Source organism: Sciurus vulgaris (genome assembly GCF_902686455.1).
Source record: "Sciurus vulgaris genome assembly, chromosome: 16".
In the NCBI taxonomy this organism is placed as follows: domain Eukaryota; kingdom Metazoa; phylum Chordata; class Mammalia; order Rodentia; family Sciuridae; genus Sciurus; species Sciurus vulgaris.
In genome coordinates this window covers 32,504,329-32,516,377 of record NC_136477.1, presented here as the reverse complement: position 1 = coordinate 32,516,377, position 12,049 = coordinate 32,504,329, and positions in this window count along the sequence as shown.

Genomic DNA, 12,049 nt, shown 5'->3' with positions numbered 1-12,049 from the left:
TCAATAACTGGGATAGATTCAAACTAAAAAGCTTTCTCTCAGCAAAGGAAACTATCAGCAATGCGAAGAGAGAGCCTACAGAGTGGGAGAATATCTTTGCCACTCATCCTTCAGATAGAGCACTAATTTCCAGAATATATAAAGAGCTCAAAAAACTCTACACCAAGAATACAAATAACCCAATCAACAAATGGGCTAAGGAAATGAACAGACACTTCACAGAAGATCTACAAGCAATCAACAAACATATGAAAAAATGTTCAACATCTCTAGTAATAAGAGAAATGCAAATCAAAACCACCTTAAGATTCCATCTTACCCCAATTAGAATGGCGATTATCAAGAATACAAGCAATAATAGGTGTTGGCGAGGATGTGGGGAGAAAGGTACACTCATACATTGCTGGTGGGCCTGCAAATTAGTGCAGCCACTCTGGAAAGCAGTGTGGAGATTCCTTAGAAAACTTGGAATGGACCTACCATTTGACCCAGCTACCCCACTCCTCGGCCTATACCCAAAGGACTTAAAATCAGCACATTACAGAGAAACAGCCACATCAATGTTCATAGCGGCTCAATTCACAATAGCCAGACTATGGAACCAACCTAGATGTCCTTCAATTGATGAGTGGATAAAGAAACTGTGGTATATATATATACAATGGAATATTACTCAGCTATAAAGAATAATAAAATTATGGCATTTGCAGGCAAATGGATGAAATTGGAAAATATCATGCTAAGTGAGATAAGCCAATCTCAAAAATCCAAAAGAGGAATGATCTCACTGATAAGCAGATGATGACACTTAACGGGGGGTGGGAGTGGGACAAGAATGGAGGAAGGAGGGACTGTATAGAGGGAAAAGAGAGGTGGGAGGGGTGGGGGGAAGGAAAAAAATAACGGAATGAATCAAACATCACTACTCTATGTAAATATATGAATATGCAAATGGAATGCTGTTACTCCATGTACAAACAGAAACAACATGTATCCCATTTGTTTACAATAAAAATAAATTTAAAAAAAAAAAAAAGAATAAATGGGGCTGGGGATGTAGCTCAATGGTAAAGGGTCCCTGGGTTCAATCCCCAGTACCATCCCTCATTTCAGGACTTTGGAGTCAGGCGGGGATTCAAATTCTGAACCTATATGACCTTGGACAACTGACTTAATCTCTCTATGCCTCAGTTTTTTGGTCTATAAATAGTATCATTTACCTCATCAGGTTTCTTGAGGAGTCAGAAAATATGTAATTTGTTTTTTTTGTAATTCCCTAATTTCCTGATGGAAAGGACCTGAGGAGAACAGGACAAGTCTATTTTGGTTCAAATGCTTGGGGCCTTCTCTAGGGAGACGTCCTGGAAACAAGGGAACATTCTGGACTACAGATCAAAAGGGAAGCCAATCTCAATGGCTCACAGCTGTAATCCCAGCTACTCAGGAGGCTGAGGCAAGACACCACTTGAGCCCAGGCATTTGAGGCCAGCCTGGGCAACATAGCAAGACCCCATCTAAAAAAGCCGAGGGGAAGGACAGGAGCCCAGGCCCAAGGACAGATACATAGGATGAAGTGTCCAGGTGAAGCCAACTCAGAAATTCACAGTTCATTTCTTTGGGATAATGTATAAATCTTGCACTCCATTCCTCAGAATTTATTCATCGAGAGTCCTGCTTTTATTTGATCCTATAACCACAAATGTGAAAGCCCCCGGAAGTCAATTAGTTGTTGCAGTACCCAGAATGACCTCTTGGGGGAAGCACTGTGCAAGGGTTATTCAATCAACACCAATGATTCAACAGATCCTCACTGAGGGGATTTTACATGCTAAGTGGATCTGTGACTTGGGCATTGACCTCCAGTCAGTGAGGGGCGTGCGGAAGGAGGTGAGGCTTAGAGCTGGATTGCTAGATTGACTAACTTTCCTGGAGAGGCTCCTCTGTGCCAGGCGTTTTCCCATACCTCATTTCACTCCCAGGCAGGTGGTGGTTGTCCCATTTTACAAAGGCACAGAGACATGACCACCACCAGCCTCTCTTCAAGCCACCTCCGCTTCCCAGAATGTCCTCTTTTCCACTGGCTGCTGCATTCTACCTCTCCAGCATTTGGGTCAATTCTCTCAAGTTGCAAATTTTATTAATCTTACTTGTACATATCCTGATCTTCCCACTGGACTGAGAGCCAGGGGTCCTGCTGATGCCTCCTTGGGTCCCCAGGATCCAGCCCAGAGGTGACAACGAGGGGTACTTCTTTCCGGTTGGTTACTGTCTAGAAAGAGGACAGTGACAAGATGATGTGGCAGATTTGGATCATAGCCCCAATTCTTTCCCTCTCCCGGAATCCACGCCTTTGGCCACACGATCCTTGACAGTTTATTTCCAACCCCACAAATCTAGACTCTGCCTGTGCCTTGCTCTGATAATGTGGCCAAGTGGTATCCCAGAAATGATGGCATGCCGGGTCTAAGCGATATATACCATGTATTTATCAACCTGATTTCTTCCTGTTCCTGTACTCTCTTTAGACTCATTTCTAGGAAATAAAATATGAATCATTTTAAATATTTTTATTGCACATAGTTCAAATTCACTTATTTGTATCTGCTACCTAACTTTCCATGATGTGACTATATCCCCATAGAGTTATCCATTTCCATGTTGATGGAACTTGGGTTGTTTAAAGATTTTTACTAATACAGAATAAGAGAAAAAATAATGGTGTAGATGCGATATCCCCCAAAAGCTCAGGTGTGAGACAATTCAAGAAGGTTTGGAGGCCAAATGATTGGGTTATTAGAGTCTTAATACAATCAATGAATTAATACCCTGATTGGAATGAACTGAGTGGTAACTGAACTGGTAGGGTGTAGCTGGAGGAGGTGGGAATTGGGGTATGGCTTGGGGGTATATATTTGTTTCTGGCAAGTGGAGACCTGTCTGCTCCCTGATCATCACGTGAGCTGGTTCCTTCTGCCACACACTCCGCCATGATGTCCTGCTTCACCTTGAGCCTGAGGAATGGAGCCTACTGTCCATGGAGTGAGACCTCTGAAACTGTGAGCCCCTAAATAAACTTTTCCTTCCCTGAAATTGTTCTAATCAGATCTTTTAGTCACAGCAGTGAAAAAGCTGACTAAAACAATAATCCTGTGCATGGGTGAGACTTTCTCATAGATCTGTAATAGCAAATCCCGGGGAGCAAGCACTTATCTTTCAGATTTACCAAAATACTGCTCAGCTGTCCATTAGCAGCCTATGAGAATTCTCATTTCTCCATGTTGTGCGTCACCTAGCTTTGGCATACTAATTTTTGTAGGCTTTTGCCAATCTGGTAGTTTAGAAATGTTGTTTGGTTGATACCTGAATGTTTATTTCCCTGATTTCCGAGGAGTCTCAGCCTCTCTCCTTTTCATCGGCCCTCTGGTTGCCTCTTGTGATCAGCTGTGCCTATTTGCTATTTTCCTGCTGGATTGTTTGACTTTTAAGTTGTCAGTTTGCTCCTGAAACCCTTTATGTAATCTTTTTTATATATTATATATGTACATAACAATAGATAGCATATGCAATACATGAAAATGTTATAGACATTTTTGCATATGTGTGTGCCTATATGCTCTATAAAGATCTTCCAGGAATTACTTAAACAGGTTTATGAAGACATTGCTGACATATCGTACAATTCAGTGATTTTTTTTTTTTTTTTTAAGTACAATTTTAGAATGTTTTCACAACCTGGAAAAGAAACTCCATGCCCTCTATGACTCTTCTTTTCCCTATTCCTCAGCCCTAAGCAGCCAGCCACTAATCCACCTTCTGTGCTGTAAACATGCCTATTGTTGGGCTGGGGAGAGAGCTCAGTCGGTAGCAAGCAGTAGGCCCTGGGTTCCATCCCCAGCACCACACAAAAAAAAAAAAGCCTATTGTTGACCCTTCATATGAATGGAATCATACAGTGTGTGGTCTTTTGTGACTAGTGTCTTTCATTTAACATAGAGTTTGTAAGAACCCAGAAACCACTCCGGACACGGGAACTCACATAGGAGAGTTTATTAAGCAAACAGAGTGTCTCCCTGCAGGGTAAGAGAGAAAATGAGAGAAAAAGAGAGAGAGAACGTGCAAGAGAGAGTGAAAAGTGAGGAGGAGAGAGAGAAAGAATGAAAAAAAAAATTGCGGGGAGCTGACCTTAAGCAGTGGAATTTCACGGGTTAACGGGACCAATAATGGAGAAGGATACTTGCAAGCTGACCGATGAACCAATAGCGAGCTAGGATGTTCACAGACTGACAAGCTAGGTTGTAAATTGGGAGGCGGGGAAATGGCTGCAGTATAAAGGGCAGGGGAGCAGCTTTATATTATATTATAGAGTTGAGGTCACTTAGCATATAGTTGAGGTTTATAAACCACATTCTAATATGTATCAGAACCTCATTCTTTCTTACAACTAACTAATATTCCATTATAGTCCATTTTTCTTACTTGTTCATCAGATGAAGCAATGTTTGAAGGAAAATGTAATTGAAATTGGAATTCTTTTTTGGTATTGGGGATTGAACACAGGGGTGTTTAATCACTGAGTCACATCCCCAGCCTTTTTTTTTTTTTTTTAATTTTATATTGACAGGGTCTCACTAAGTTGCTTAGGGCCTCCCTAAGTTGCTGAGACTGGCCTCGAACTTGTTATCCTCCTGCCTTGGCCTTCTGAGCCACTGGGATTATAGGCATGGAAATTGTTTTTAATAACACCTAATTTCTGCTCATCTGATCTGATTGTCCTTCTCCCACACGTCATAAGGAAAAGTTTTTGTACCAAAATGATGAAAAGCTTTGAACTGTATGCTGCTGGTGAGGCTTCTCCATTCTAGTCTCCTTAATTAAAGAGATAAACAGAGACCCTCGATATCTTGATTAAGGTCTATGGGTCAAGAGCATCAGTATCACCAGCAACTGGTTAGATGTGTTGCAGTCCCTGGCCAGACCTGCCTGGAGTGGATCTTCCAAGAGAACCCAGGTGACTCCTGTGCCCATTCCAGTTTGGAAGGCCCTGCTCTGTAGTGTCATTTCTCTGGCCCACAGAGAAGTCACCTGGAAGGCTTTATAAATAATGCCAATGATGGATTTCCAGAAATTCTGGTTCCCCTGGTCTAGAGGGAGCAGGACTCGGGCCCACTGTGCTTTCAGGGCTCCGTAGGTGACTCCACTGAACAGCCATACCTGAGAACCCCTAATGCAAACATTTTTTTGGACCAATTTCAACTTTTTTCGCAAACCGCATTAACATAGGAATATTTAGTCTACATGTTGTAAACTGTCAGATTTGCGGTTTGTTTAGCAAAACTGACTTAATGACTTTCTGGGAAGGGTCCACCTGTCCCTTTTCTTAAGAATTGGGGTGTGACAGTGGCCAGTTTCACCTTCTTTCCCTTACCCCCTTGGTGGTGCTTAGAGATCTGTTGACACAGATACTATGGTTCCAAGAAAACACAGCAGAAGCCCTGGGAAGGGTGGGTTGCCCCGGATGTGCCAGGGTTTTGTTTTGTTTTTGTTTTTGTTTTTTGGTTCACTTTTAGTGTCCTGTTTACAGATTTGCTCTGCAAGGAATGGCTACCACGTTAAGCAGTGTTTACCCCAACAGCTTCTTTCTTGCTCCTGCCAGCGGATTAAATACAATACGAACAAACATCTTGGGTAGACACCAGGGTCTGTCTCTTTTTAAATAAACCCAATCCTGATCTTATCTTTGCTAAGGAAGCTGTGGCTGCAGCAAGCAAATCTATTTCTGCTCCCTTCTCATCTCTCAGAGGATTTCCTTCCCTGCCTTGGCTTCCTGATGCGTGATTCTGTCCCCTTGTCTGTTATCCTGGAGATAACTGCAGTACCATCTCATGGAGGGGAATGGGCAGATTGACATCTGCTGCTCACATCTGCCACTTTTCTCTGTGTGCGTGGTGGTGGTGTGTGTGTGTGGGGGGGGGGTCTATGTCCCCTTGTCATTTACAGTCCTGCCCTACATCTGACCTAGGTGGCATTACAGCAATGGTTGAGGCCACTCTTCGGAGTTCAGGAAACAGGCAGGGAAAGAGGATGTGTGTGCTACACGCGTCCTGCGTTATTGGACGTGGGCACAAGTGCGAGAGCTTCTACATTTTCGGGCTCCCACGTTTTCAGCTACCCCAGACCTTGTGCCGCCCTGACTTGTGGAAGGGAGTGGCCACGTAAGAATCAAAGGCCCCCCGAGGTTCCTGAAATCCACACCAGGCAGGGCGCTTACAGGTGTCGAATAGCCTCTCCGGTTCTCTCCAGGGGCAGCTGAATTACTAAGCTGTTGAATGGATCTATTTCTATCACACTGGGCCAGGGAGCACTGCTAATTCTTGCATGTTTGTGGCACTTATCTAATTCCAAATCTGGGACATTTCTTTATCACTTAAAGTCGACCCTTGGAGGATTTTAACTTAGTAGAGTTCTCAAGCTGGGAAATCCAAGGTAGGAGTCGGGTTGAGAGAGCTGAGACCTCCTTTGACCCAGCAATTCAAAGCTCTTTCCAGGGTGGCAAGTTTGGGACCAACAGAAGCCAGCAGGGCTTGCTCAGCATGGCATCTTGGGCCTGCCCTAGGCAATTAGTCTTGTTTTTGATCTTTGCTAAAGCCGTTTGCTTAATTGGCTGGTAGGCTGCCTCTCTGATCCCATTACAGATCCGCACCTGTGCGGTGCGTGTGTCCTTTGTAAATAACAGCCTGTTCTTTCAACCAGTCCTTGCCTGCTCCTTTACCCGCCTTCTAATTTTTTTTTTTTTTTTTTTTTTTTTTTTTTTACACTGGCTCCATTCTTTTAAATTAGAACTCCAATGAATAATTCGGTGATCTGGCCTGATGCCCCTCCTTCCTGGAGGTGGGAGCGCTGGGATGGCATTTCTTGGCGATCTCCACCCGAGGCGTTTGGGCCGTTTGCAACAAGATTTGTGTTCCCTTTAGAACAACCAATCCCAACTTCTAAGACGTCTCTGATGTCCCCTGCAAACGGCAGCCTGCGTGTTCCTGCATACGCTCTGTTGACAGGGATTTGATGTGAACATCGTTTCTTTCAACTTGAGTATGTGTGTCTGCAGAAGCGTCTGTGTTCTTGTCGGTTCAGAGAGCTTCTTTGTTGGTTTCCATTATAGAGCTTCTCCAACAGCAGACTCTGTGTGTGTGTGTGTGTGTGTGAGAGAGAGAGAGAGAGAGAGAGAGAGAGAGAGAGAGAGAGAGAGAGAGAGAGAGAGAGAGGGGGGAGAGAGAGAGAGAGAGGGAGAGAGGGAGAGAGAGGGGGCGGGGGAGACGGAGAGGGAGATGGAGAGACAGGGACGGGTGGAGACAGTGCCCTGTGGATTTTTATTTGATGGTCCTAGGTTTGTAGGTCTGTCTGTTTCCCACCTCCCCCCTACCCTGCCTTCTCTCTTGGATACCCTCTTCTTACTGCTTCCCTTTGCTTTTCTTCATTCTTAACCCACATCCAGTCTCACTTGCCTCAACACAATGTTATATGTAACTCCAAATTAATTGAACTTAATACATTTTGTTTTAATGTTCTCTGGTATTAAATGTCAGCAGAGGAGAATGATTTCTTTTTTCTCCTTAAAAAAGAAAGGGGGGGAGCAGTAACAATTAAAATGCTTTCTTTTTCTTATTTTTTTTTTAATGCCAAACATATATTTTTGTTTTTTGCACTACGAGGAATTGAACCCAAGGTCTCATGCGTGCTAGCCTTGTGCTTTACCAGTGAGTCATATCCCCAGGACTTTAAAATTTTTTATTCTGAGACAAGATCTCACTAAGTTGCCCAGGTTGGCCTTGAAATTGCAATCCTCCAGCCTCAGCCTCCTGAGTAGCTGGGATTATAGGTGTGCTCCACAGTGCCTGGCCACATATATGGATTTGATATCAAAATTTCCATTACCCTGTATGATCCCACTTTATTTAGTTTCCATTAAACCAAAGGCATTTTCCCATAGTGCTAAACACCCTTAGAAAATATATTTATGTGTAAGTTGATGGCATTTTTAGTGTTTTGATTTTGAGAAATATGACCTAATTATATCCATTAGTGGAATTACTAATAGTAGTATTATAGTATTTAAAGGGTTTATTTATTTATTTAGTGTCACTGGGGATTGAACCCAGGGGCACTTTATTACTGAACAATATCCCCAGTCCTTTTTATTTTTTCATTTTAAGAAGGGTCTCACTAAGTTGCTGAGGCTGGCCTTGAACTTGTATCTTCCTGCCTCAGCCTCCCAAGTAACTGGGATTACAGGTGTGTACCACCATGCCTGGTTAAAGGGTATATTTTAAAAACACTCAATAAATATGACAAAAATCATCTATGAGTCATGTACAAATACCCAGTTTACTGCCCATCTATCTGATGTTTAACAGTGTCTTGGAAAAATAAAATTTTGCCCATTTAAGAGGTGAAAATTGTATCTTGGTATTTTAATTTGTGTTTGATTAGCAGTAAATAGAGGATTCAGAGAGAACAGCATTTAGAAAAGAAAGATGTTTACTTGCAAAAAATAAGAGACCCTCAGAAGGAGTTGCTCATCAAATAAAAAACACAACAGATGAGGCACACCTGTAATCCCAGCTACTCAGGAGTCTGAAGCAGGAGGATCACAAGTTCAAGGTCAACCTTTGTAATGTAATGAGACCCTGTCTCAAAATGAAATTTGAAAAAGAACTGAGGATCTAGCTCAATGGTAGAGCATGTATGAGTTCTATCCATGGTGCCCTGAAAATAAAATAAACCCAACAGGTCATTAAAGTCAAATACTGCAAAATTACTGAGGTTATTGAATTTATAGTTGATGTGTTCTTGACAGAAAACCAGCAATTTTCTTACAGGGTATCATTTCTACAAAGGTTGTGGCTCATCTTCAGAGAGCAGCACTGGAAAATTCAGGGATAAAGTTGCTTGCATTAAGCAGTCAGCAACTTATAGGAAGTGCTCAGGAGTTTATCAATTTAGAGGTTAGAATTGGAGAACATTCAAAGCATCTGCTTTCCTCGACGCCTAGGACTTAAAAGAGGAAAGATTCCGTTTGCTTGTACAAGACTTTCCATGAGTAGAAAGAATGGTGTATTTCTTTCTATATGACTATATGCATCTTTTGCCCTGATTGATTTTATTGAGATTTATCTTTTGCTTATTGGATTTTACCTGCTCTGTTAAGAGTATTTTGCCATATATTGCAAAAAATATTTCCCAGTGTCATTTGCCTTTTGATTTGGTTTGATATTTTATCATAACTTACCACTTTTATTTTTATAAAGTCAAATCCACTGAATATTCTACCTATAATTTCCAATCCGGTATCATGCTTAGAAGTCCTTCCCCAACTTTTTAAATGTTTTTTATAGGCAGTCCACAGAGTGAGAGAATATTTACAAATCATATAACTGATAAGGGATTAATACCTGGAATATAGGACCTTTGATTCTTAGATGGTCACACTCTTCCTACAAACCCATGATAACAACAACAAAACCCCAAACAACTTGATTTTTAAAATAGGCAATGGACTTGAATAGACATTTCTCCAAAGGTATACAAAGGGCTAATAAGCACAAGAGAACATGCTTAACTAACATTAATAATCATTAAAGAATGCAAGTCAGACCTGCCATGAGTTCCCACTTCCTTACCCATAAGGTAAGGAAGGTTCTCTCCTGTCTCTTCCTCTCTCTCTCAAAACCCAGATAATAACAAATGTTGGTGAGGATGTGAAGAAATTAAAACTGTGGAACATTGTTGGTGAGAAGGTAAATGGTGCAGTCACTGTAGAAACAGTACTCTGTTCCTCAAAAAATTAAAAATAGGATGTTGGGGACAGAAAGATAGTAGAATGAAACAGACAGTATTACCCTATGTATATGTATGATTACATGAATGGTGTGAATCTACATGGTGCACAACCATAGAAATGAAAAGTTGTACCCCATTTGTGTACAGTGAATCAAAATGCAGTCTGTAAAAATAAAAAAAGATTTTAATAAAAAAAATTAAAAATAGGATTACCATATGATCTAGGAGTTCCACATCGGGGCATATATGCAAAGGAATAAAAAGCAGGATCTTAAACAGATATCTGTACATCTGTATTCATTGCAGCATTATTTATAATATGTAAAGATAGAAGCAACCCCGGGGTCCACCAAGAGATGTATGAACAAAATGTGGGATGTACATGCAATGGAATATTATCTAACCTTCAAAAGGAAGGAAATTCTTTAAAGGAGGTATTCAACTTGTAGAGACATAAAACGTGAAGACATTATGTTAAATAAAATAAGCCAGACACAAAAGGACAAATGGGATATGGTTTCACTTACACGAGGTACCTAGAGTAACCAAAGTCACTGAGATGGAAAGCAGGAGGGTGGTTGCCAGGGCTGGGAGGAAGGGGAAGAATAGGGCGTGGGTGGTGCAGAGTTCCAGGTTTGCAAGATGAAAAGTTCTGGAGGTGGTTGGTGATCCTGGTTGCATGACTATGTGAATGTCCTTAATGCCACCGAACCGTGCTTCTCAAAGTGGTTTAAGAAGGTAAATTTTGTTACGTTTACCTTCCCACATTTTAAAAAATATTGCTTATATTTTCTAAAACTTTATAATTGTAACATATGTCTTTCAGAACTAGAGTGACTGAACATCATCATCACTTGCTAGTCACAGTGAGGTTCACCCACTTTGGTGGGAGGTTGGTGGTTGGGGACCTTGTGACAACCAAACCAAGGGTATGTTAGAAATGGGGACAGACCCTGAGAGATGGGGTCAGGTGTGTTTGTCAGGCTCCTGTGATGACGAGGACTTCAGATTGCCTTAGACCACCTGTCCTGGTCACTATTGCTGTGAAACAAATTGCCCCAAAACTTAGTCAAAGGAACAATAGCCATTTTACTGCATCTCCCAGATTCTGTGGGTTGGGAATTCACAGGCTGCTCCCCAGCCTCCCATGGGTCTCTCAGTGGTGGGTGGCTAGTCTGGATGTCCAAGATGTTCCCACTGGTGTCTGCTGACTTGGTGGGGATGTTTGGATGGTTGTGATACCGCCGTTTATCGGTGACGAGTTCTGCTTCCTCTAATTGAAGTTTGAACACTAGAGAAGCACGCCAAGGCAAGCATATTAAGCAGGTTTTATTTAAAAGCAGTAATAATGCAGACTTCTCCTGAGGGGGAGAAGGAGGCCATGGCTGATGTTCTAGAATCTCAAGAAGTGAACATGCCCTACATCTTTTATAGGCTAAGGTCTCTTTTGTTCTTCAGTTCTCTCCTCCCTTATCTCTCCTTCCTATGTGACTAGGCCTGGTTTTGCAGGTGAGATGCATAAAGTGAGAAGCGGATGGGGCAGGGGGAGGGCCAAAGTGATTCAGCCAGGCAAGGGCCCAGGGGTCATTAAGTAGCAGCTCCTTCCCTTCCGTCCTTGATAAGGGCAGGTAAATCTGGTAATCAATGGGCTCCAGAGATCCTTGACATTCCATTCTCCCAGGGGCAGTCTCCAACTTCCAGAGGCAGAAGGTTTTCATGGCCTCCATTTCCTCAATTTGCCCCATTCCCTATTTCTACTAACTGCCTGCCCCCAATTCTGGCTTCAGCTGGACTTGGCTAGACCTGTTGATTGGAGAACCTCATGTGACCTATTCAGATAGTGGTCTCAGGTGGTCAGATTTCCTTCACAGTACTCAGGTCTCCCTGAGGGAGCGTTGCAAGGGAACCACACAGAAGCGACATGGCTTTTCTGACCAAGGCTTAGAACTCATATTGTTACCTCCTCTGCCTGCTGTTGACTACAGCATCGTTTGGGCCCAGATCCAAATGAGAGGAACTGTAGGCCACCTCCTGCTGGGGGAATGGCCGGGTCACGTGAGGAGACCATGTGGGATGGGATATTGCTGTAGCCATCTTTGGAAGACACATTCTACTCTACTGCTGCGAAGGGGTGGGGGGATTTTTTTTTTACAAAAAAAAACACAAAAGACTAGAATTAGGAAAACCGTAGAATGGAGCAGGGTGGGACCAG